Source organism: Schistocerca serialis, chromosome 5 (assembly GCF_023864345.2).
Source record: "Schistocerca serialis cubense isolate TAMUIC-IGC-003099 chromosome 5, iqSchSeri2.2, whole genome shotgun sequence".
NCBI lineage: Eukaryota > Metazoa > Arthropoda > Insecta > Orthoptera > Acrididae > Schistocerca > Schistocerca serialis.
In genome coordinates this window covers 91,030,341-91,056,336 of record NC_064642.1, presented here as the reverse complement: position 1 = coordinate 91,056,336, position 25,996 = coordinate 91,030,341, and positions in this window count along the sequence as shown.

Below are 25,996 nucleotides of genomic sequence, written 5' to 3'. Positions count from 1 at the left end.
TCATTTGATGCTAAGGCAATCAGATTAGAAAACGAGACACTTCAAGCAGTAGATGAGTATTGCTATATGTGCAGAAAAATAACTGGTGATGCCAGAAATATAGAGGATATAAAATATATACTGGCAATGGCAAAAAAAGCGTTTCTAAAGGAGAGGAATTTGTTAATATCGAATATAAACTGAAGTGTTAGGAAGTCTTCTCTGATAGTATTTGTCTGGAGGGTAGCCATGTATGGAAGTGAAACATGGACAGTAAAAAGTTTAGATAAAAAAAGAATAGAGGCTCTCGAAACGTAGTGCTACAGAAGAATGCTGAAGATTATACGGATCGATCAGGTAACTAATGAGGAAGTACTGAATAGAACTAGGGAGACAAGAAATTTTTGGCACAACTTGACCAATAGAAGGGACTGGTTGATAGGAGACTTTCTGAGACATCAGATCACCAAACTTAGTACTGGAGGGATGTGGGTGGAGGGGGGGGGGGTTAAAAACTGAAGTGGGAGATCGAGAAGCGTATACAGATAGCACATTCAGAAAGATGTGGGCTGGAGTAGTTATTCGGAGATGAAGAGGCTTGTACAGGATGGAGTCGCACGGCCACTCAGTGCAAGCAAACATTTAAATTAAAGCAGCTCGAGGAAAAAACATGAAACCAGCACAGGGTGCCACATACGTGTCGAAACAGATATGAGTAAATAAGAAGAAAGAGAGAACTATATTTTGCAGAAGACGGAGATTTAAAGAAAATTATCTCACAAGAACAGTAAAACATGACCAGCAGCTCCGAGTTTAGGCAAGATGGTTACAGCTACAGCGATATTACACAAAGCTTTGTCATAGCTTATTGTTCAAGTAACATCTAACGTACTGTTTCTCCCTCGTATGAAATCAGAATGCTACTCTACTGGCCATTAAAATTGCAACACCACGAAGATGACGTGCTACAGACACGAATTTTAACCGACAGGAAGAAGATGCTGTGATATGTGAATGATCAGCTTTTCAGAGCATTCACACAGGGTGGTCGCCGGTGGCGACACCTACAGCTTGCTCACATGAGGAAAGTTTCCAACCTCATACACAAACAGCAGTTGACAGGCGTTGCCTGATGAAACGTTGTTGTGATGTCTCGTGTAAGGAGTAGAAATGCGTACCATCACGTTTCCGACTTTGATAAATGTCGTATTGTAGCCTATGTCCATTACGGTTTATCGTATCGCGACATTGCTGCTCTCGTTGGTCGAGATCCAATGTCTGTTAGCAGAATATGGAATCGGTGGGTTCAGCAGGGTAATACGGAATGCCGTGATGGATCCCAACGGCCTCGTATCACTAGCAGTCGAGATGACAGGCATCTTATCCGCATAGCTGTAACGGATCGTGCAGCCACGTGTCGATCCCTGAGTCAACAGATGGGGACGTTTGCAAGACAACAACCATCTGTACGACGACATTTGCAGTAGCATCGACTATCAGCTCGGAGAGCATGGCTGCGGGTACCCTTGACCCTGCATCACTGAAGGAGTGCCTGCGATGATGTACTCAACGACGAACCTGGGTGCACGTATGGCAAAACGTCATTTTTTCGGATGAATCCAGGTTCTGTTTACAACATCATGATGGTCGCATCCGTGTTTGGCAACATCGTGGTGAACGCACATTGGAAGCGTGTATTCGTCGTCGCCATACTGGCGTATTACCCGGCGTGATGGTATGGGGTGCCATTGGTTCGGCCACCTCTTGTTCGCATTGACGGCAATTTGAACAGTGGACGTTACATTTCAGATGTGTTACGACCCGTGACTCTACCCTTCATTCAATCCCTGCGAAACCCTATATTTCAGCAGGATAATGCACGACCGCATGTTGCTAGTCCTGTACGGGCCTTTCTGGATACAGAAAATGTTCGACTGCTGCCCTGGCCAGCACATTCTCCAGATCTCTCACCAATTGAAAACGTCTTGTCAATGGTGACCGAGCAACTGGCTCGTCACAATACGCCAGTCACTACTCTTGATGAACTGTGGTATCGTGTTGAAGCTGCATGGGTAGCTGTACCTGTACACGCCATCCAAGCTCTGTTTCACTCAATGCCCAGGCGTAGCAAGGCCGTTATTATGGCCAGAGTTGGTTGTTCTGGGTACTGATTTCTCAGGATCTATGCATCCAAATTGCGTGAAAATGTAATCACATGTCAGTGCTAGTATAACACACTTTTCCAATTAATACCCGTTTCTCATGTGCATTTCTTCTTGGTGTAGCAATTTTAATGGCCAGTAGTGTAGAAGTTAACAGAGAAATGTGTGGATTTTTGTTGACTGGGTAAAGGCGTTGGACGAAGAGATCATTCTAAAGGTCTTCGAAATTGTTGGTCTAGATTGGATTAAAAGAAGAGCTATAAAAGAAGTCTACACAAGTCAGAAAGAGATACTAACGACTGGCGAAGAGGAAACTTATGAAGCATGTATTGCAAGAAGTGTCAGGCAAAGACGTCGTCTGTAGCTAGCACTTTTCAATGTTTATGTTGAAAATTAAACAGACATAGCATTAGAAAATGGAAGTAGGGGGGATAAGAACACTCAAGCAGTATTGGCCGAATCAGAGGAAGAACTGCGATTTGTGAACTATAAAAGCGAGGAAACAATATGGAGTGAAGATAAGTGAAGGGGAGACCAAGCAAACATAGTCGTTCTGTCCAAATATCATTGGAAAAAAAGCCCATTGAGCAAGCAGGATCTTGTAGGCACCCCAATGGGGTATTATAGCGCCGTTACTGATTACGCTATAAATGATCGAGTGGAGAACGTCGAAAGCTCCATTAGACTGTGTGGAGACACTAAGATAAATATTTATGGGTAAAGGAGCTATTGAGGTGAAAGGTTTGCTGACAGCAAAAGAATACCGATACAACATTGGAAGAGTTTCTACAAGTGTTTGGTTTGGATGGAATTATTGTATGGAAGAGAATCTTGGACAATGAAACAGAAAGAGCAAAGATATACTATCTAACCACAAACAATGCGGAACTGACCACTCGATGTCACGACGGGCGGACTTGCAAGCATAAAAGAAGCGGGGAGCATTGTGTTGGCAATGGCGAAGCAGTGACAGTAGAATGGGTCGCTCAGGAGAGCTGAGTGACTTCGAATGTAGACTAGTTCAAATTCAAATGGCTCTAAGCACTATGGGACTTAACATCTGAGGTCCTCAGTCCCCTAGACTTAGAACTACTTAAACCTAACTAACCTAAGGACATCACACACATCCGTGCCTGAGGCACGATTCGAATCTGCGACCGTAGCGGCAGCGCGGTTCCGAACTGATGCGCCTAGAACCGTTCGGCCACAACGGCCGGCGAAGGATGGGTTACCTGTTTTCAGGCAGCTCATTGAAAGACTCCTCACCAGAGTTCAAGCCGTCATAAGGGCGAAGAGTGGACTCACTCACTAACTCAGATCAGTGTGTAAGCTTTCTAGAGAATATTGTCCGTCTAAGAGAAAACTGAACATATTGATTTCAAAGACTTTCTCCTCGTGTAACGTGAAGTTTAGATACAGTATTCATTTGCTGATTTTCTGAGCAAAAGTAATTCTTGTTTGGCCCCGTGTTGCGCATGTGAACAGTGTCGTGAAATAAAACTTTAAACTTAAATCTAACTTTGGCTCAGAAGTGGGTGAATTATGCTGCCTCAAAAGTTTTAGGTTACTTACCCAATAGCATCAAAAACCTGACAGATAGCCATATAGCATTTAAAAGGAAATTAAAAGAATTTCTGAATGGCAACTCCTTCTACTCATTACTCATTAGATGAATTTTTGGATATAGTAAGTGGGTAATTTCCCCATTCCCTTACAAAAAAATTCAAAGTATTAAGTGTCATGTAATATTTTCTGTAATGTAATATCTTGTAAAGACATCTTTTGTTAACCTGACAGGTTCCACATCATTATGCAGTGTCGTATTCATGATCTATGGAACAAGTACTAATTTGATCTAATCTAATGAAATGCAAATTTTGAAGCAAAGAGAATGAATCAAATTAAATGCCAAAGAAACTAATTACTTGGTCAATGAAAACCGTCTAACTACAGTCAGTATCTAAGCACATTATCAACGATGTGTAATATGAAGCGCAATGTTAGACTAAGAGGATCTACAAAAATTAATTACTGCTCCACTCGGGAGAAAATAACTGTTTGAAATTACCAACACTGTTCACTGAAAATTAATGTACTTACTATCACCACACCTGACAATTATGACTACACACTGTTGCACAAGAGTGCAAGGTGAGATCTGCCCTGAACTAAAAGCGACTTACATCTTTCTAACTATGCTGTTTTTGTGTCAGGAGTACTGCCGTTCTCGAAAGCAAATACAAATCAATAGATGGAGCAGCTAAAGATAAATAATCTATTCTACTTGTTTTTGTCAGAAACAATTGTTGCTTCGTGTGGCGTAATGTGCAATGCACACACGATAAAAATTCGAAATTTCACTATGAATCATGGAGGTGAGTTTTACTTTAGTGAAAATCGTTTTTGATAAATCAAACTCTGATTATTTAGAAAAATACTGCACAAAGTGAGAAAACTAAAAATTACAAAATTCTACCATTACAAAGAAACTACAAAGATACCTTCCAAAATCTTCTCTAGCAATAACATGAACAAGGCAGCATTAAATGTTTTTTTAGCTCCGTAATGAAGCATTCCACTTAGCTTCTCCCCGGTTCCCAATAACAGATCTCATTCTCTGAAAAACTCAACTGCTCACCACAATACCTCATATAAGAATGTCTCAGTGCTGCACAACAGACTGACTAACATGTCAACCACAGATAAAACTAAACCCAGAGTCAAGGATCTTACTCACAACTCATACACTGTGCTCATTCATCTCTGTCCCAGCACAGTAAAGGTGAAATATTTACAATAGCAGAAAACATATGAGAACATTACATTTCTTTCACTGATCTGAAGAGTTATTGCGAAGAAAAGTTACACTTAAAATAAAGCACTCCGTCTTCAGGCCACGAGTGGCCTTCCGGGACCATCCGACCGCCGTGTCATCCTTTCTATATTGCTCTTGAGGCGTCTCAATAGTACTCAACGCGAACGTTTATGACAGTTGAAAACGTGCTTGGAGATGGTGCAACGTTACGACATTTGGACAGAACTGATAATGTTGCTGCAACTAAAACGTTTCTTAGGAGGTTTTCTACGATTTTGTGGACAGAGATTCTCTTTTTGTATCCCTGCCAGTCTCTGGTACTCGCCTCGTTGTCTGGTCATTATGCAGCTTTGCTTCAGCTTATGAACCATTACTATGTATCTATGGAAGGTTTCTTGGGGAGATTCAAGTAACAGGGAATCAGTTACGCGAAATATAGTCCAGCTCCCAGCATATATGCAAGTGGCGATCAAAAATTTTCCGTTTGATGGCGTTGCTGCAGCCGCACATGCAACGTAGTGTGACCATAATGTGTGTGTTTAAGCACCGAACTGTTCACGTGCGTGCGGTAATTGCGGAAGCATGATCAGTGGCAACGTTAATACCAAATGCATCCAAACAGGAACAAAGTGCTTCTTTCTTTTCTTGGCTGCCGAAGAACAAACAACGGTAAATTTCCGTCACAGAATGAAGAATGTAGGGGCAGCATGTCTGTCGGAAACCTACATCGGGGATTGGTTTCGTGTTGGTCGCGATTCGGCACAAGACACCAGTCGATCTCCGAGTCCGGCCTCATCCATTGTTTATCGATTTCTAGGAATCTGGTGTAACCATCACTGGAGAACGGCACTGCGCAACAATGGAGAAATTTCAAGTGTGAGTCAAATGAAAACTTTAAATGTTTTTTAAACACTATTTTTTGTGCAGAAGTGGTACAAAGCTGTATCACTTTTCAACGTAATCTCCCCCACGCTCAAAGCAAATCCTCCCGCGCCTACGAAGTGCATAAATTCCTTTAGTAAAATATTCTTTGGTAGTCCGCGCAACCACTCATGCACTGCATGGTGTACGTCTTCATCAGAACGGAACTTCTTACCTCCCATTGCGCCATTGAGTGGTCCAAACGTATGGAAATCACTTGGGGCAAGGTCTGGTAAGTATGGTGGATGAGGAAGAGACTCAAAATGCAGGTCTGTGATTGTTGCAACTGCAGTGTGGGGGCCTTGCATTGTCATGTTGCAAAAGGACACCTGCTGACAGTAATCCACGTAGTTTTGATTTGATTTCAGGCCGCAGATGATTTTTTAGGAGATCTCTGTATGATGCACCGGTCACAGTGGTCCCTCTAGGCATATAATGCTCCAAAATGACGCCTTTTTCGTCCCAAAAGAGAGTCAGTATAATCTACCCTGCTGATGGTTCTGTTCGAAACTTCTTTGGTTTTGGTGATGAGGAATGGCGCCATTCCTTGCTCGCTATCTTCGTTTCCGGTTGGTGGAAGCGAACCCAGGTTCGTCCCCAGTCACGATTCTTGCAAGGAAGCCATCACCTTCTCGTTCAAAGCGCCGAAGAAGTTCTTCACAAACATCAACACGTCGTTCTCTTATTTCAGGAGTCAGCGTCCATGGCACCCATCTTTCAGACACTTTGTGAAACTGGAGCACATCATGCACAATGTGGTGTGCTGACCATTGACTAATCTGTAAACATGCTGCAGTGTCATTCAGTGTCACTCGGCGGTTTTCCTTCACTATGGCTTCAACTGCTGCAGTGTTCTGTGGAGTCACAACTCGTTGTGCCTGACCCGGACGAGGAGCCTCTTCCACTGAAGTCACACCATTTGCGAACCTCCTACTCAATTCGTTGACTTGCTGGTGTAACAAACATGCATCACCCTACTGAACCTTCACTAGTCGATGAATTTCAATAGGTTTCACACCTTCACTACGCAAAAACGGAATAACAGAACGCTGTTCTTCCCTGGTGCAAGTCGCAAGTGGGGCGACCACCTTTATACTGATACTGCGACGGTATGTGTGCATCTGCACTATGCTGCCATCTACAGGCCATTCTGCACGCTGTTTGTAGCACGCTTACCAGCTAACGGGATAACGGCGCGAAATTTCGATTTGTTGTTACAAATTTAAGGTTTTCATTTGACTCACCCTCGTATGTCGTGCAATTAAGGCGAAACGTTAACGAAAACTACGATGATGGCAACGCACTTCCTCATACAGCAAATGTCATAACGCAGAACTTACACCAACTCAAGAAGGAGACACTCTTATAGTCTTATAGTCCTGATCTCTCCCCATGCGATTATGCCTTCAATCACTGGAAAAAGGTCCTGAAGGGTCGGCGATTCCTGTCAGACGAGGATGTGCAGCAGGTAGTTGCGGACTTCTTCACGCAGAAGGACACGGTATTTTAGCAAACCGGTATTTCCTCTCTGGCGCGTAAGTGGGATCATTGCCTCAATGCTCACGGTAATTTTGCTTGATTGGCATACCGATCCTGGAGTGTATCACTGGACTGATATCAGCCGTGAAGTCGCTAGTCCCCATATCTATTTGTCGTTTTGGTTTTGCTCTACTTGTGTGACCCCAAGTGTTTCATTCAAACAAGGGCTGATCAGTAACAATATCTGGAGGAAAGCGAATGTGCTCAGGGAGTATCTTGAAGGCGTTATATGCCGTTTAGAATAGTCTGCAGGCGTTTTGATTTGTTTGGGACACGTCTAACGCTTCAAAGGTTGAGATAAAAGGATTTCGTATATCAACCAGTGATAAGACTTATTGTAACATCTCTTCATCAAAGGTGTTTACCTAATACAGGGAATTATACTCAGATAACAGAGCAATGCAATGTGTCCAAAATCAAAATGTATGAGAAATTCACGGTGTGGGTATTGTGTGTATTGGGGGAGGGGGCGAGTGGGGGGTCTGTGTGGATGCACAGTGGTGTGACAGTGTGTTACTCTTATCTCCAACGAAGTGGCAAGCCTTCTGTGCAGCAGGAATTAAATTATCTTCAGAAAGGTATCAGTATACAGAATATCGCTGTAATAAAGTAGCATATGATGGCTCTGTGTCGTATAAGACTCTCTTCACACTCTGTTGTGCAATTCTTTTCGTGGCAGAAACTGAGTTATAATCTGGCTGATAACTAGCACTGTCAAGGAATGGCGGTACTTTGCCATAATGAATCCTAAGCATATGGGTAGTCTGCATACACTCCAGCACCGACTACCAACGTGTACCATTACATTCTTCTGCATCTACATGTATACTCCGCAAATCACGTTTAAGTGCCTGGCAGCTTTCTCTGTGGGACGCTGTATGCAAACGCCACGCTAAGATTTTTTTATTATTTTGTTTTTAAGGACTTGCTACCATTGAACCCCTCAGAAGAATGAGTACCAAGTCGCCTTAAATATTAGCCCTTAAAGTATCAGGTGTTCTAACAATAACTCTACGATAATTTTCAAACGAATATCCTCGTAGGCTAAGAAGTCGTTAATATGAAACTATTAGGCAATAAGTTAAGAACAGACTGCCTTGACGGCGATGAAATGCTCCGAAAATCTGGCCCATGCTCAGCTTAACCACTTAGTGCTTTTTTGGTTCCTCTTGTCATAAGCGTACTGCAAATTGAATAGGTCGTTCATCAGACGCTACTTGCTTCTAAAGGCAAAGCATCAGCAGTATTTATTTTGTAATCATTAAGGGGAGAATCAGTTTTTGTTCTGAACTGAGTGAATGTCCCTTTTCCTTAAATTCATTGATAGTTTAGCCGTCAGTCAACTCGACAGCTGCTTGTACCTTTCCTTTGAAGACTCATTCTGTGCAAGTCTGCTGAGGTTTCACAACACTGCAGACTAGGTTTGATAGTCTTTTTATCGTAGAATTACTTCCTACAGTAGCACAGCATTACCATGCTTATTTCGCCTGACATTTTCTTGCCATTTCGATTGTCTTGTCAGGCAGTTCCATGCACAATCTACAACTAAACTCAAATTTTATGTGAAGAATTAACTACGTCATCGATCGCTATGGCAATGATGAGTGCCTACAGCACTGGGATACTAAGTCCGTAGTAGCGAGGTCTCTTTGTGAACTGGAGGCTGCAGATTCCAATCTCATTGGAAACTTAGACACTTTGCCAACTTTTTACCGATTCTATGACTTAGCTACAGGCTGTCAAAATCAGCAAAGAAGTTTTAAGGCATTCTCAGATTTTAGTCCCCTTGTGACCTCTGTTCATTGTCCCACAGACCTGAAGGTGCAAAAATGATTACTTTTTAATACTGGTACATTCCTGCTATTGGCAACATAATTTTTTTTTTCTGAGAACCGAATCTGATTAGTGAGAGTGGCATTGATAATTTGTTAATTGGGTTTCTTGATGTATCTACTCTCACTATCTGTTCCCATACTTTCGTGATAATCTTGAAATGCTACATTTGATACTGGACTTCATGTAGACGCAGACTATACCGAGGTCCAAAGTACTTGAAGTTCTGGGCAGGCTCGTATTTTTGGTACTTTTTTTATACTATACTTTCGTAATAAGGTTACTGTGATAGGCTGTAGTTTATTCGTATTGTAACAGTGTATGTTTTATAGCTATTTACACTAATTCATTGCCGGCCGCGGTGGCCGCGCGGTTCTAGGCGCGCAGTCCGGAACCGCGTGACTGCTACGGTCGCAGGTTCGAATCCTGCCTCGGGCATGGATGTGTGTGATGTCCTTAGGTTAGTTAGGTTTAAGTAGTTCTAAGTTCTAGGGGACTAATGACCACAGCTGTTAAGTCCCATAGTGCTCAGAGCCATTTGAACCATTTTTGAACTAATTCATTGACTATAACAGGCAAACACAAGAACGAAAGTATTCATCAACAAAATATCATCTAAAACTAATTAAACGATCAAAAATAAATACAACGATACGAACGTATGTAAAAAATATTTTTTGCGAGTAAAATTAAACAATGGAGAGTCCAGGTTGAATTATGAACATGTATGAGGTGTAAAGATTGCTATTCATCATAAAGATGACGTGTTGAGTTGCAGACAGGTGGAACAAGAAGACTGTTACACAGTGAGCTTTTTTCAGAAAAGGGTACTGCTATTGTTCAAGTTGACAGTTGTAGTCTGGCCAGAGTATTGGAGATAGCGATCATGAGTCGGTGAGGTGTACCTGCTTGTGTCAATGCGTGCGTGCGTGCGTGTGTGTGTGTGTGTGTGTGTGTGTGTGTGTGTGTGTGTGTGCGTGTGCGTGTGTGTTTGTGCTTTCCTTTCTTTTCTGAAGAAGGCTTTGACTGAAAGCTGAGTGTGTAGCGGTTTTATCGTTGTGCCTGTTTGCTGCTCAACATGCTATCTATATGTTGAGACGCGGTCTATCCTTTTCATATTCTTTTATGTAAATTTTTCCGCTCTGGTTACATCTTTCAGTATTTATGATGTTATATGCTACACAGGAAATAGTCACACCACTATTATTAGTGGATGATGTCCGAACGGTTTATCGGATATATGCATGAAAAACCAAACTACGACAACACAATTTTTATATTTGTCAATGCGAGTTCGGAAACCCTCTCTGTAGTACTTAGGCGTATGTTGTGCTGCGTCACAACTGCCTTCTTTTACGTGTACATAACGTCATGTGCACAATTACTGAAAAACATTGTATTTCTAGTATTGTTTCCTACACTCTTCTGAACATGTCTGCGACAGTGTTGGTTTTTCGTGTTTCTGACAGCACTGACGGCAAATATTTCGCAGGGTTTATCGTGTTTACTGCTTAACTACGTCCAGTGAAGAAGGTTGTTAAGTGATGTCTAGTGCTGCTTTAGAATACTCGAGAGCTTAAAAAAGTCTAAAAGCCATTAGTGGACGAAAACGTAGTAGTGAAGACGTGATGGAAATAAACTGCTGTGCGAGCTGAATTTTAAAGGCCCTTCTCTACATAAGTTCACAAGGATCTTATCGTAAGGCGTTGACGTTACAGCGATGTAGTAGAACCATTTATACTAAACGATGACAAAAACAGCAAGAAAGATTTCGATTTTTTTCTCAGTTGAAGATTCGTTTCAGATCCTGGCATGTTTATTCCACACTTCAAAGCAAGCAATGTTTTAAATAATACCCGGCATATGTGGAGGGTCATTTGAACAATTCCGGAACTTGGTAAAGGAAATTCAGTCTTGCACGCTACACCTAAGCATGTAATTTATTGCATGCAAGCAAAACCGACGACGTACTGCCTACAAGTAGCCGGTCTACTTCTAACTCGAAAGGCAACTAACCTCTCTTGCTGTACGGTTGCACCGTGTTCGCATATTGGTTTTCAGGCCCACAAGGAATTGTATCATATCAAAATAATTTCGGATAGAAGTAGTTCCACGGAACAAACAAAGATTAGTAAACACACTCTTGAATATCTGCTTCTTCACTGTGTCTCCTGAAAACGAGTCCCGTCATCTAATAAAAAGGTTCCATTATACGGTGCTACATCTCGCACTGTTCTGCGTTCACTTTCTCGGTCTTGTGTTGTGTCAGCAGTGAGCTGGCCTTTACAGCGCCGCTGGAACTGATGTTAGAAAGAGCAGTGGTTTTCAGAGAGGGTGTAGTTTTATCCGACCCTTTTTTGACATTACTTTAACATTTTGAGAAGAAATTATTTTAGAGTTTCGTTGAAATAAATGGAGTATCCTGAATTAATCATGAATATATAAAATTTTCTTTAATATGATGTTACTCGTAAAAAAAAAGTCCTTCAAATGAACCGAAAAATCCGAGTCTTAAATATTCCCTTATTCCTTAACAAATAAATAAAATGGAGAAAAAAGACGCATGCCATTCTGGAGCTTACAGCTCTCGTACGACCCGCTGTCCACATGGGGTGAAGAAAAATATGAAATTATCAAACATACAACTTATTACCATGCCTAAGACAGCGTAGTAAAACCGTAGGCATTGAAAATACACTCATGCTCATAAATTAAGGATAATGCTGATACATGGTGAAACAACGCTCTGGTGGGCGGTTTGCGGGTTTAAATCACCTCGCGGTATCACCAGGCAGTGCATTTTACCTGCGGTCGTCGCACGGTGGCGCTGGCAGCAGTCCACATACGCAGAGGTGTGTTGGTGCATGTCAGAGTACGGTGCAGCGAGTATGTGTGCAGACGTTTTCAGACATGCTAATGGTGACTGTGTGTCGAAAATGGCTCAAAGAACACATATTGATGACGTTATGAGGGATAGAATACTAAGTCGACTGGAGGCTGGTCAAACACAGCAGGTGGTAGAACGGGCCCTCCGTTTGCCACAAAGTGTGATCTGAGGGTTATGGCAACGATTCCAGCAGACAGGAAAAGTGTCCAGGTGCTACAGTACGGGACGTCCACAGTGTACAACATCACAAGACTACCAATATCACACCATCAGTGCCTGCAGACGGCCACGGAGTACTGCAGGTAGCTTTCTCGGGACCTTACTGCAGCCACTGGAACAACTGTCTCCAGACACACAGTCTACCGACCACTGAACAGACTTGGTTTATTCACCCGGAGACCTGCAAGATGCATTCCACTGACCCCTGGTCACAGGAGAGCCCTTAAAGCCTGGTGTCAAGAACACAGTACTTGGTCATTGGAACAATGGTCCCAGGTTATGTTCACGGACGAGTCCAGGTATAGTCTGAACAGTGATTCTCTCCGGGTTTTCATCTGGTGTGAACCAGAAACCAGATACCAACCCCTTAATGTCCTTGAAAGGTACCTGTATGGAGGTCGTGGTTTGATGGTATGGGGTGTGATTATGATTGGTGCACGTACACCCCTGCATGTCTTTGACAGAGGAACTGTAACAGGTCAGGTGTATTGGGACGTCATTTTGCACTAGTATGTCCGCCTTTTCAGGGGTGCAGTGGGTCCCAGCTTCCTCCTGACGGATGATAACGCACGGCCCCACCGAGCTGCCATTGTGGAGGAGTGAGCCCCTTGAAATAGAAGATATCAGGCGAATGGAGTGGCCTGCCTGTTCTCCGGACATAAACCCCATCGAGCACGTCTGGGATGCTCTCGATCGACGTATCGCTGCACGTCTTCAAACCCCTAGGACACTTCAGGAGCTCCGACAGTCACTGGTGCAAGAATGGGAGGCTATACTCCAGCAGCTGCTAGACCACCTTCTGCAGAGTATGCCAAACCGTTTTGCGGCCTGTGTACCTGTGCATGGTGACCATATCCCATATTGATGTCGGGGTACATTCTCAGGAAACAGTGGCGTTTTGTAGCACATGTGTTTCGGGACGGTTTTCTCAAACTGTCACCAATACCGTGAACTTACAGATCTGTGTCGTGTATGTTCCCTATGTGCCTAAGCTATTAGCGCCAGTTTTGTGTAGTGCCACGTTGTGTGGCACCACATTCTGCAATTATCCTTAATTTATGAGCATAAGTGTAGTTTTTAGTCGTCTCGGAATGGATAAATACAGGCCCTGCATGGTCTACGAGGGTATCTAACAACACTGTCCCCGCAAAATAGTGGCAAGTTCAGATAACGATTATGGAGTTGATATCGTCCACGCACGCTTCTCTCCAAAGTAGACCACAAAGGCTCAATAATACTAAGATATGGCGACTATGGTGGCATAGGGAGAAGCGACAATTCGTCCTCGAGCTCACAAAACAAGTCCGCGACGATGTGAGGCTGCGCGAAGAAGGCCCATGTAGTTTGTATCACAGAATCACCACTTGGTGACAAAAGTTTCACCAAGGGTTGGGCCTGATCAGCCAAAATGGCCACATAGTTCTTGACAGTAATGTGAGCCTGCAGAGTAACCATGGGACCCATGAAACAGCACAATATGGTTGCCCATATCATCACCAAGCCCCCGCCGCATTTCCACTCTTTGGACGTAAACTCGGCCAGGAATTGGAAACAATGCGCAGTAAAACTCATCCATCCACATATCTTTCTTCCATTACTCCACAGTCCAGGTTTCATGGCTTCGGCACCACATTTTTCTGTTATGGGCATTTGCATCGTTAATGAATGGTTAAGGAATTCCAAATGTCGCTGCAGTTCCCAGCTTATGGAGCTCTGTTCGTGATGTTTTGATGCTGACAGGTGTCGCGAATTCGCCATTCCATTCTGCTGTGACTTTCGCAGCTGTCGTTCTCCTATTTGTCGTCATATGGAAAAACTAGTAGAAGCCAACCTCGGGGAAGATCAGTTTGGATTCCGTAGAAACACTGGAACACGTGAGGCAATACTGACCTTACGACTTATCTTAGAAGAAAGATTAAGGAAAGGCAAACCTACGTTTCTAGCATTTGTGGACTTAGAGAAAGCTTTTGACAATGTTGACTGGAATACTCTCTTTCAAATTCTAAAGGTGGCAGGGGTAAAATACAGGGAGCGAAAGGCTATTTACAATTTGTACAGAAACCAGATGGCAGTTATAAGAGTCGAGGGACATGAAAGGGAAGCAGTGGTTGGGAAGGGAGTAAGACAGGGTTGTAGCCTCTCCCCGATGTTGTTCAATCTGTATATTGAGCAAGCAGTAAAGGAAACAAAAGAAAAATTCGGAGTAGGTATTAAAATTCATGGAGAAGAAATAAAAACTTTGAGGTTCGCCGATGACATTGTAATTCTGTCAGAGACAGCAAAGGACTTGGAAGAGCAGTTGAATGGAATGGACAGTGTCTTGAAAGGAGGATATAAGATGAACATCAACAAAAGCAAAACAAGGATAATGGAATGTAGTCTAATTAAGTCGGGTGATGCTGAGGGAATTAGATTAGGAAATGAGGCACTTAAAGTAGTAAAGGAATTTTGCTATTTGGGGAGCAAAATAACTGATGATGGTCGAAGTAGAGAGGATATAAAATGTAGGCTGGCAATGGCAAGGAAAGCGTTTCTGAAGAAGAGAAATTTGTTAACATCCAGTATTGATTTAAGTGTCAGGAAGTCATTTCTGAAAGTATTCGTATGGAGTGTAGCCATGTATGGAAGTGAAACATGGACGATAAATAGTTTGGACAAGAAGAGAATAGAAGCTTTCGAAATGTGGTGCTACAGAAGAATGCTGAAGATTAGATGGGTAGATCACATAACTAATGAGGAAGTATTGAATAGGATTGGGGAGAAGAGAAGTTTGTGACACAACCTGACCAGAAGAAGGGATCGGTTCGTAGGATATGTTCTGAGGCATCAAGGGATCACCAATTTAGTATTGGAGGGCAGCGTGGAGGGTAAAAATCGTAGGGGGAGACCAAGAGATGAATACACTAAGCAGATTCAGAAGGATGTAGGTTGCAGTAGGTACTGGGAGATGAAGAAGCTTGCACAGGATAGAGTAGCATGGAGAGCTGCATCAAACCAGTCTCAGGACTGAAGACCACAACAACAACAACATTCCTCTTCAGTAACCGACCGTCATTATTTCTCAACACATACCTTCGTCTGATTTGTGACTTACCGGATGATGTTTTTCTGCTTTCCATGTATACGGTATAAATATTCATCGTTAGATACAATAGCACAAACATGCGTGCTTCGCTGTTATCTCCATTTGTGTTCAAGCTTGCGTTTCTCGCTGTTTTTCCATATTTTCGTCAACCCCTGAATATAGCACCTGGTGAAGGCATGTTGCCGTTTTTGTGGTCTTCAGTCCGAAGACTGATTTGATGTAGCTCTCCACGTTAGTCTACCTCTGCAAGCACCTTCATCTCTGCATAACTACAGTTACCAACATCTTTTTGAGCCTGTTTACCGTATTGAAGCCCTGGTCTCCCCCTACAATTCCCCCCACCCCCACCCCATCTAAATGCACGCACACACACACACACACACACACACACACACACACGAGCGCGCGCGCTCGCGCGCGCGCTAACAAGCAAACTGACTATCCTTGATGCCTAAAAATGTGTCCTATAAAGGACCACTTCTTTTCTTTCAGTTGTGTCACAATTTAATTTTGGCCCAGTCCGATTTAGAGCCCTCTAATTGTTAACTGGATCTACCCTTAGAATTTTCAATATTCTACGGTCGTAGCACATTTCAAAAGCTTTTATTCTCTTTTTGTCCGAACCGCTTAACGCCAACCAGTAGTTCCAGGAAAGACAGTCTAACCTTAAATTTATATTCTATGGTAACAAATTTCAGTTTTCCAGAAACATTTTTCTTGCTTCTACTTCGGCCACAACACATCGCACTACGAAGACAAGCTCTGTCGACTATGCGTAGCCTATGGACGACAGAGGAACCCAGCCAACTGTAATACCCCAATACTCTTAGATCTCGTAAAGTGGCGGCAGGAAATTAGCTTTGCTCAGACGAGGCTTACGAGTTATGGGCCTAAAGCCTTAAGGATTTGTCACTAGCGCTACGGACATTCAGCGGCTTATCTGTCCTACGTGTGATGAGTTCTACCATTTGTTGTCTTTAACAACCATTCACGACATTACCATCTCCAGTCACAAACGAAAACACAAACAAGCGCAGCAGCGCGTGTGGCGGTATGTGCTGGCGTTCCACAGTAGGTGTATAAATTCTTGGCAACGCTAATGTAAACAGTTTTGACACTCAACAATTGCCATAAACGAACAAAATACTTGCACGTTTTTTGTAGAAATCAGTTCCTTCAGTGACGAAAAACTCTGTTTGAGAATTTAATAACGCATGACGTGCAGTCGTGTCCGTAAAAAAATCCAGAGAACCGAGTCTTCCTCAATTCTTTCCACGTCAAGTGAGTTACGTCACTGAAAGAGGCACTTCCTTTACAAGCGGTCGTGACCACTCCAGATGCTTGACGAAGTCGCCGAGTCACTGCGGGTATGTTTGCCGAAGCTGGCAAGAGCGGACCAAGAAAGGCGCTGGCACTTTGTAATCTGAGCGCCGTCTGAGCGAAAAGCCAGGCGGAAACAAGGCCGCAGTTACCACGGCACGGCGCGCTCTTCGCTTCGCGGGGAACGTGACACTGAATTAACAGCCCTATCACCTGGCTCCACTGCTGACTCAGCTCGCGGCGGACGTTCCTGGCAACAGCCCTTCGCTTCACACCTCCAGAATATTCCGCGGACTCACCGGCAAGAATACCACCCGATCACGATGGTGTCAGAGGCATTATTACTTACAGCACAGGCTTAATTTCTATGGACACATTACAGGTCGACACCCTTCTGAACAAAATTAGTGCACTTAACGGAGGAGGAAAAACCTTTTCACAGCTACGAATGAAAGATTCCGATGCAGTGGACCACATTAAGTGCGATGTACACTGGACGTCACAGAACGGAACGTGAAAATATTAGAGAATCCATTTCAAATTGAGGCATTTACACACTGTCAATGGAAGAGAAAGGGCCGGAACGTGTAAGTAGGCTGTTTAGGTTTTTATGTTGGCAATGCCACGTAGTGCTCTGTATGAAAATCGCTGACTGCGCTGTGTGCAGTCTGTGGCTGGTTGGACTCATTGTTGGAATATTCGCTTGTGTAGTGTTGGGCAGTTGTATTTGAACGGCGCGTAGCGTTGGGCAGTTGGAGGTGAGCCGCCAGCAGTGGTGGATGTGGGGAGAGAGATGTAAGAGTTTTGAGCGGACTATCTGGACGTGTGTCCGTCAGAAAAATGAAATTTGTTATAATGACTTTTGAACACTATTAAGGTAAATACACTGTTTGTTCCCTATCAAAATCTTTCATTTGCTAACTATTCCTATCAGTAGTAGTGCCTTCAGTAGTTAGAATCTTTTATTTAGCTGGCAGTACTGGCGCTCGCTGTATTGCAGTAGTTCAAGTAACGAAGATTTTTGTGAGGTAAGTGATTCATGGAAGGTATTGTTAGTCAGGGCCATGCTTTTGTAGGGATTGTCCAAAGTCAGATTGCGTTGCGCTAAAATATTGTGTCTCAGTTTAGTGATGAACAGAATAAGTAAAGAGAAAACTGTCTGAGTACGTTGTGTTTTACTCAGTTGTTTCTCTATCAAATAACGTAGAAGTTTATCTGCACGGTCATTCTTAATTTTCAAACGGGACGTTTCAAGCGTAGCGTCATATAGTATCTAGAAGAATGGAAGAAACCCTTGGCACGTACAAGACGGTAGTGTGGTTTGGTAACATCTGAACTTAACCTCTTCTGAACGCGCTCTTGACGTTGTGCATTTTGCACTTCTGTTTCTTCTTAATCTTTGCATTTTGTTTTAGTGACACACTCCGAAGGATGCATGAGGACTGTATATCTTTACAACCAGAGTTTTCCCCATCAGAACTTTTTTCGTGATGACCCGAAAACTGAAAATAAAAAGTTAGGGGGGCCGTTCAGAAAGTGAGGGCAATTAATTATTAGGAAAACAGCAGTTCAAGTAAAACCATTTCTGTACACAGTCTCCATTACCCTCTAACACAGTGGTTCCCAACTGAGAGATAAAATGAAATTTTCTGAGGGGTAAAAACTAAATCATTCGATTCTGTTTCAGTCACAAAAATAAATTATTTTCGAAAGATCATTACTATTATCACAACTTTGGAAGACTTGATTGTATAAGATATCAATAATTACTTTTTCTCAATTAGTAGCATTAATGCGCTAGAGGTTGTAGGTTCCTCGCATAGGCACCCACTACACACGTATTTTGTGCTTTGTCCCGTACATCGCTAATGATAAAAGTGAGACATACACGTAACAAATGCAAAATATCTCACGACAATGTCTTCTACGAGTTGAAGATAGTACCTGCAGTAGTCCAGAAATTATGTAATCACTCGCCTCTAAACAGATAAATGATTTAATTGACAGCACGACACTGCAGTAACTACATAAGGGCTACTATATGCTGTACACAGTTTTATTATTATTATTATTATTATTATTATTAGAAGATTGTTAGACATAAAGCATTAACAACCTGAAACCATCCAGTTTCTGACAGTTCAGAAGTAAGGAGAGCAGCAATTAAGTGATTTACGAACAGTAAGTGTAGTGCACACATCTGAATTCGTTTGATTTTAAATGGGGTTGCAGTGTGCAGGTGAAGCAAGTACCGCAATGGAGAGAAGTAGTGCAGGGGAAACACATTTTGTAACACTGTGGATACCCAGCTTTCTTTTCTGAGAAGGAGTTGTGGTTCAAATGGCTCTGAGCACTATGGGACTTAACTTCTGAGGTCATCAGTCCCCTAGAACTTAGAACTACTTAAACCTAACTAACCTAAGGACATCACACACATCCATGGCCGAGGCAGGATTCGAACCTGCGACCGCTGCGGTCGCGCGGTTCCAGACTGTAGCGCCTAGAACTGCTCGGCCATCCCGGCCAGCTAAGGAGTTGTAGGTAGCACTTGCGATGTACCACGAATTCTTTCATCATTCATTCTAACACACACACACACACACACACACACACACACACACACACACACACACACACACACACACAAATACACATTAAATATCATTCAACCATCAATAATTTTAGAAATACAAGTGTTCCAAGGAAAGTCTTTCATTCTACAGTTTAGTTAGGTGCTAAAGTTGATGATAATATGGGTGACAAGGGGGGAGGGGGGACAAGAGATGGCAGGGGCGTGGATGGCGGGGGTACTAGCTAATGTCTGCTTTCACTCAAGGATAATGGTCCTAACTTTGTTGCTGAAGCTCCGCTTTTGAAACTTCCTCTGCTCTAGGTGAGGACAGATGTTTCCACGTGCACCAAGACAGCCCTTTTTAAATTGAACTGTTGCTTGCTATCGAGCTTCGTGTTTTTGAATGGAATATGCATTCAATTTTTATAAGTCTTTGGCCAATCCGTTCATTAGTCTAGATACGATCGTACATCGGTAGAAAGTAGTTCCAATGCAACATGTAATTCATAATGTTCGCAGCAGAACTGAACTGCATATAATTGTAGTTGGAATGATTTTGAATTATTAGGTAATTACCAGAAGCTAAGTGCGAACTAGAATTATTTACTAATCAAACCTATATTTCGTGATAAATAAATAACCGGATTCGTCACTCCGCAGCTGGAACTAGCAAGCGAGGGCTCATATACTGTTCTATTACAATTGGTATTTAAAGTTCATTGCTAGGCTCCTTTACAATCACCAAGGTAATTAAATTTTATTGCGTCCATAACATCGGCTTCAGTCCCGGAATTTCTGAGTATCATAACTGCGCCCATGCTTGATTGCATACCGACCAGAATAACCAAAACTAACCTTCCGTCTGGTGACCGAAACCTTCTCCGCGTCCCAACGCAACGTATAGTCTCTATCCTAACCCATCATGTCTCTGTGCTCTCGATTCCAGTTCGTTTGCGACTTCCACTGCTTCATTCCTAGTCGATACAGTCTTTATGACAACTGACGCTATAAATTACCTGAAATTTACAACTTCCAAATTACTCGGTCGATTCAAAACAAGACGTAATTAGATTGCGCTAATGCACTTAGAATTTTGATGTATTTAATAATGTCACCTAGAAGAAGGTGTAATTAGATGAATGACGAACACTAACTTCAGTTAACGAAGGATTATTCAGCACTTGCACATACAAGAGCGCGGAGCGAACTGCCTCTGACCAGAACACATACAGCATATGTACAGCTACAGAACATTCCAGTACAATGATTTTTGACATTGGTGGATACTTCTAGAATGTACTCGAACCGAATATGTAAATTAAAATTGTACATTCCAAGTAAGTTTTTGAACTCACGACCCTCCATGCAACAGTGTAGTATCATAACCACTACACCACAATGCTACTCAAATTCGTGTGCGACAGTATTTACAACCATTTCTTTCTTTTTTTTTTTTTTTTTACAAATTGGGGCATTGATATAAACTGTTTAAAAATATCGCTACAAATACACACACCCCGTCCAAGATTTCTGCGAAACAGATTTTGTTCCTGGCGCATAAGCGAAGACAGTGCAGTAACTAAAAGTGGCAGTGTAAACTGTCAACTGTAAACAACGATCAGTAGTGAGCAGGCATTGTAAAGTAGTGGACATGAGGCCGTAAGGTGTCTACGTTGTTGTCCCGTATCGCAGTGGAGACCTCTAAATCAGATGTTTAAGACTTCTTTCACAATCTTTTGAAGGAGAGAGTAGTGTGTGTAAAATTTGTCCGGCACACTTTGACTCCCGATTATAGCTGACGACTCATGGACTTGACTGAAATTCAAAACGTGGACAATTTTTTCCGACAAAAATCCGAACACGTGACAAGACTTGGTGTTATGGGTGCAAACCTATTACAAAACGACAAAGTGCAGAAATTTACATGAAGGGTGAATGTTTTGACAACAAAATCTATATTGAAGTTAATGTGACAGGCGAGTTGAACAACATCACAAAGAAGGACTTTCCACATTGAAGTACGTACGTTCTGTGGGCTGCACCAACGTAAGGAAGACAGTGTAGAACGGCGGAAGCCCGAAGACCACCATCATAACTTTTATCTTTTTCTTAAATAATTTAGTCTCGGAACATTTAGGACCGTTTACACATGCACCCTTCATTATATTTCGTCTGTTGCCAGGAAAATTTATGATCTTACTGTGTTAGGTACTTATTGGCAACATTAGGACAATAACAGTTAAACAAACTTGACTGCACATACTGATAGGTAGAAAGAAAAAGACGAAATGGAAGCGATGAACTTAAACTGTGACAAAGTGACGCAGAAGTCCTGCAACCATAATGTAATCTTGACAGCACTTGTTATGGGAATACTAGACAGCTCGCTAGAAATGAACTGGTAGCTTGTTCATCAAAAATTTTTACTATAGCGTGTTTCATGTGCACCCCGTCGTCAGAACGTCAATCACAAAAGCCTTCATACAAACTATGGTGTGACATGCATCCATGCTCACCATCAGTGCATTCATATGCAAAATTACTGTAAACTTAAAGAAATGCGACATCGACGTCGCACTTCATGAGATGAAAGTACAAGTAGGAGACAATTTAGCGAGATGGCTATCTGTTCTGGTAATTTGCAATTACTACGTTTAATTGACTGATGAAATTTTCGTACTCGCACGATAACTCACAAGGGTATCTCACATGAACAGATCCATGTACGCCACCCATTACACATTCAAACCGGTAATACGAGGCGTGTTTTTAAAGTAAGTACCGTTTTGAAATTAAAAAAGGACGTGCTAAGATATCTCAATAATTTTATTTTAACATGAAAGCCTGTACCTTAATCTACGCACTGACGTCATTACAGTCTGATTCTTCCTTGTTTACGTTGTGTACTGAATGTTTAAGGTGCCTCCGATAATCGTGAGTCCCGCCGACTGTGAAGTACGGGTTTGTTAGTGCTAAAGGCCTAAAAGCGATCGATATTCATCGTTAGATCTGTGCAGTTTACGGAGAAAACGTTACGAGTGATGGAATGGTAAGAAAGTGGGTGAGAGCATTTAAAGGTGGACGCATAAATCTGCATGATGAACAACGGAGCGGGCGTCCTTCGATCGTTAAGGAATATTTGGTGCAGGAAGTGGACGATAAGGTGAGAGAAAACACAAGCTTTACGATTTCCTCCTTGCGGGAGTGCGTAGTGTTTTGTATGGCATTGTGACCGAGCACTTGAATTACCGAAAATTGTGCTCACGTTGGGTACCTAAAATGTTGACGGATGTGCAAAAAATGGTTCAAATGGCTCTGAGCACTATGGGACTTAACTTCTGAGGTCATCAGTCCCCTACAAATTAGAACTACTTAAACCTAACTAACCTAAGGACATCACGCACGTCCTTGGCCGAGGCAGGATTCGAACCTGTGACCGGAGCGGTCGCGCGGTTCCAGACTGAAGCAGCTAGAACCGCTCAGCCACCACGGCCGGCAACGGATGTGCACAAAACCAAACGTTTAGATAGTGCATTGACTTTGCTTGAGCGGTACCACAACGACGGTGATGATTTCTTATGCCAAATTGTTACGGGAGATGAGACATGGATGGCGTACGTCACACCAGAATCAAAGCAACAGTCCATGGAAGTTGAGCAAGGGCATCGATTTGCTGCAAGGCAATGCCCTTCCGCATGTGGCGAATCAGACCAAAGATCTCATCACATCTCCTTGATGGGAAACTCTAGATCATCCTCCGTACAGCCCCGATCTTGGGCCCAGTGACTACCATCTGTTCATGCACTTGAAGAAACACCTATGCGGTCAGCGTCTTCAAGACGATGTCAAAACAGTGGTGATGCAGTGGTTAACAAGTCAGGCGGCAGACTTCTATGAGGAGGGTATTCAAAAACTAGTACAACGTTATGACAAGTGCCTCAATATTGACGGAAATTATGTAGAAAAGTAGATTAAGGTACAGGCTTTCATGTAAGAATAAAATTATCGAGATATCTTAGCACGTCTTTTTTTAATTTGAAAACAGTACTTACTTAAAAAACACGCCTCGTATCATACCAATTTGTACAGGGCTATTACAAATGATTGAAGCGATTTCATAAATTCACTGTAGCTCCATTCATTGACATATGGTCACGACACACTACAGATACGTAGAAAAACTCATAAAGTTTTGTTCGGCTGAAGCCGCACTTCAGGTTTCTGCCGCCAGAGCGCTCGAGAGCGCAGTGAGACAAAATGACGACAGGAGCCGAGAAAGCGTATGTCGTCCTTGAAATGCAGTCACATCAGTCAGTCATAACAGTGCAACGACACTTCAGGACGAAGTTCAACAAAGATCCACTAACTGCTAACTCCATTCGGCGATGGTATGCGCAGTTTAAAGCTTCTGGATGCCTCTGTAAGGGGAAATCAACGGGTCGGCCTGCAGTGAGCGAAGAAACGGTTGAACACGTGCGGGCAAGTTTCACGCGTAGCCCGCGAAAGTCGACTGGAGACCGACAGCGCCGACTTCATCTTTCAACAGGATGGTGCTCCACCGCACTTCCATCATGATGTTCGGCATTTCTCAAACAGGAGATTGGAAAACCGATGGATCGGTCGTGGTGGACATCATGATCAGCAATTCGTGTCATGGCCTCCACACTCTCCCGACTTAACCCCATGCGACTTCTTTCTGTGGGGTTATGTGAAAATTCAGTGTTTAAACCTCCTCTACCAAGAAACGTGCCAGAACTGCGAGCTCGCATCAACGATGCTTTCGAACTCATTGATGGGGACATGCTGCGCCGAGTGTGGGAGGAACTTGATTATCGGCTTGATGTCTGCCGAATCACTAAAGGGGCACATATCGAACATTTGTGAATGCCTAAAAAAACTTTTTGAATTTTTGTATGTGTGTGCGAAGCATTGTGAAAATATCTCAAATAATAAAGTTATTGAAGAGCTGTGAAATCGCTTCAATCATTTGTAATAACCCTGTATATTTAGGAATTTTAATCGGAAGAAAGCAGCTGCAGTCTCTCATTTCTATCAAGGGGTTAGCCTTCTTTGAACGGATGAAAAAAGATGCTTTTCGTGATTTTTTCAAATAAAAAATTAATGATCAATCTGATGATACAGTTTTATTCCTTACACTTTTGTATTTAAGAACTCATTTTTGTGTCCACATCGGACGCTGCCAGGTACCGCTGCACTGTGTGGAACGAGCCCTTCCGGCCGGAACATCTCTCATAAGTGGGAATTTCCGAAGCCCTCTTTCCTGTTGGACCCTAAAAAAATAATTTTGTGTAAGTCATTTTCGATATATTTTTTATCCGTTTACAAAAGATACTACAAAAATATTACGTTCTTAAGAATGATGACGTACTGAAACAAATGTCATGTTCTTCGCTCACAAAATCGAGAAAAAAGCATGCAGCGGAAGTAGACATTTGAAGATAACGCAAAACGGCTGCATACGACGTTCAGTTTAGAATGCCGACATCAAATTCCGATCAGAATCGCATGCACCGTTCTCTACTTATGTTTCCCGTCAGTTTGACGAATATGGTTTCGAGAAAAATGCCTTTAAAGTTTTTGGCGACATTTCCTTGCATATAAGCGAAACTTTCCCCTGGGCCGTACAGCAATCTTCCTGGATCCAAAAGGGAGTCAAAAATGGTTCAAATAGCTCTGAGCACTATGGGACTCAACATCTTAGGTCATAAGTCCCCTAGAACTTAGAACTACTTAAACCTAACTAACCTAAGGACATCACACACACCAATGCCCGAGGCAGGATTCGAACCTGCGACCGTAGCAGTCCCGCGGTTCCGGACTGCAGCGCCAGAACCGCACGGCCACCGCGGCCGGCAAAAGGGAGTCCTCCTCCATCTTATTCGCGACCATGGTGGTCCTCCAGACCTCTTCGGCAGCTTCTGTCGTCCGCTGCTCTGCTCCCTCGATGTACTTTTCGTCCGCTTTCGTGCACAAGTTGTAACAGGCTGGGCTGGTCCCAAGTTCGAGTACGTTCATAACTTCAATAACCCTTTTTAGGCTGTTGATGAAATTACATGTCAATTACTTTTTCCCGCTGTGAATGGTTTTCGGAGACATTTTTTCACAAATCACCTTGTAACTCGATAACGGTGTCTATGGTGAACTTGGGATGAACGCTTCAATGACATGAAAGAAAACATTTAAGTAAAAAAAATCGATATTTAGAAACTCTGAGAGGGCTATTGATGGAACTAAATGTGGAAAGGATAAAATTCACTGGAATGTAGTACTCGCAAAACATTCCTTCTGGACAACGAGACTGTCTAGCAGAGACGTGTGTTACCGCTGCTAAAACTTTATTGTTGCTCTTTCTCGTAGGCCTAGCAAATTCTTCGTGTTTCCGAATTCTTAATTTTTTTTATGTTTCGGCATGTTTAGGATATGTTTCAACATAGAAACACACAGCTGCTCTAAAGGTTTGGCGACGTTCACCATAAACTAAAACAACACGTACTTTTCCAGTTGTCGTATACGTTGTGATGGTCTATATAGCTTACGAGCAAGTTATCTGATCCCTTCAAGGTCGGCGCACAGGCTGACAGGCTTCAAGTGCATTTGGAAACACAAGAAACGTCGGTGAATTAGAGTGCTCAGATGTGGTGTA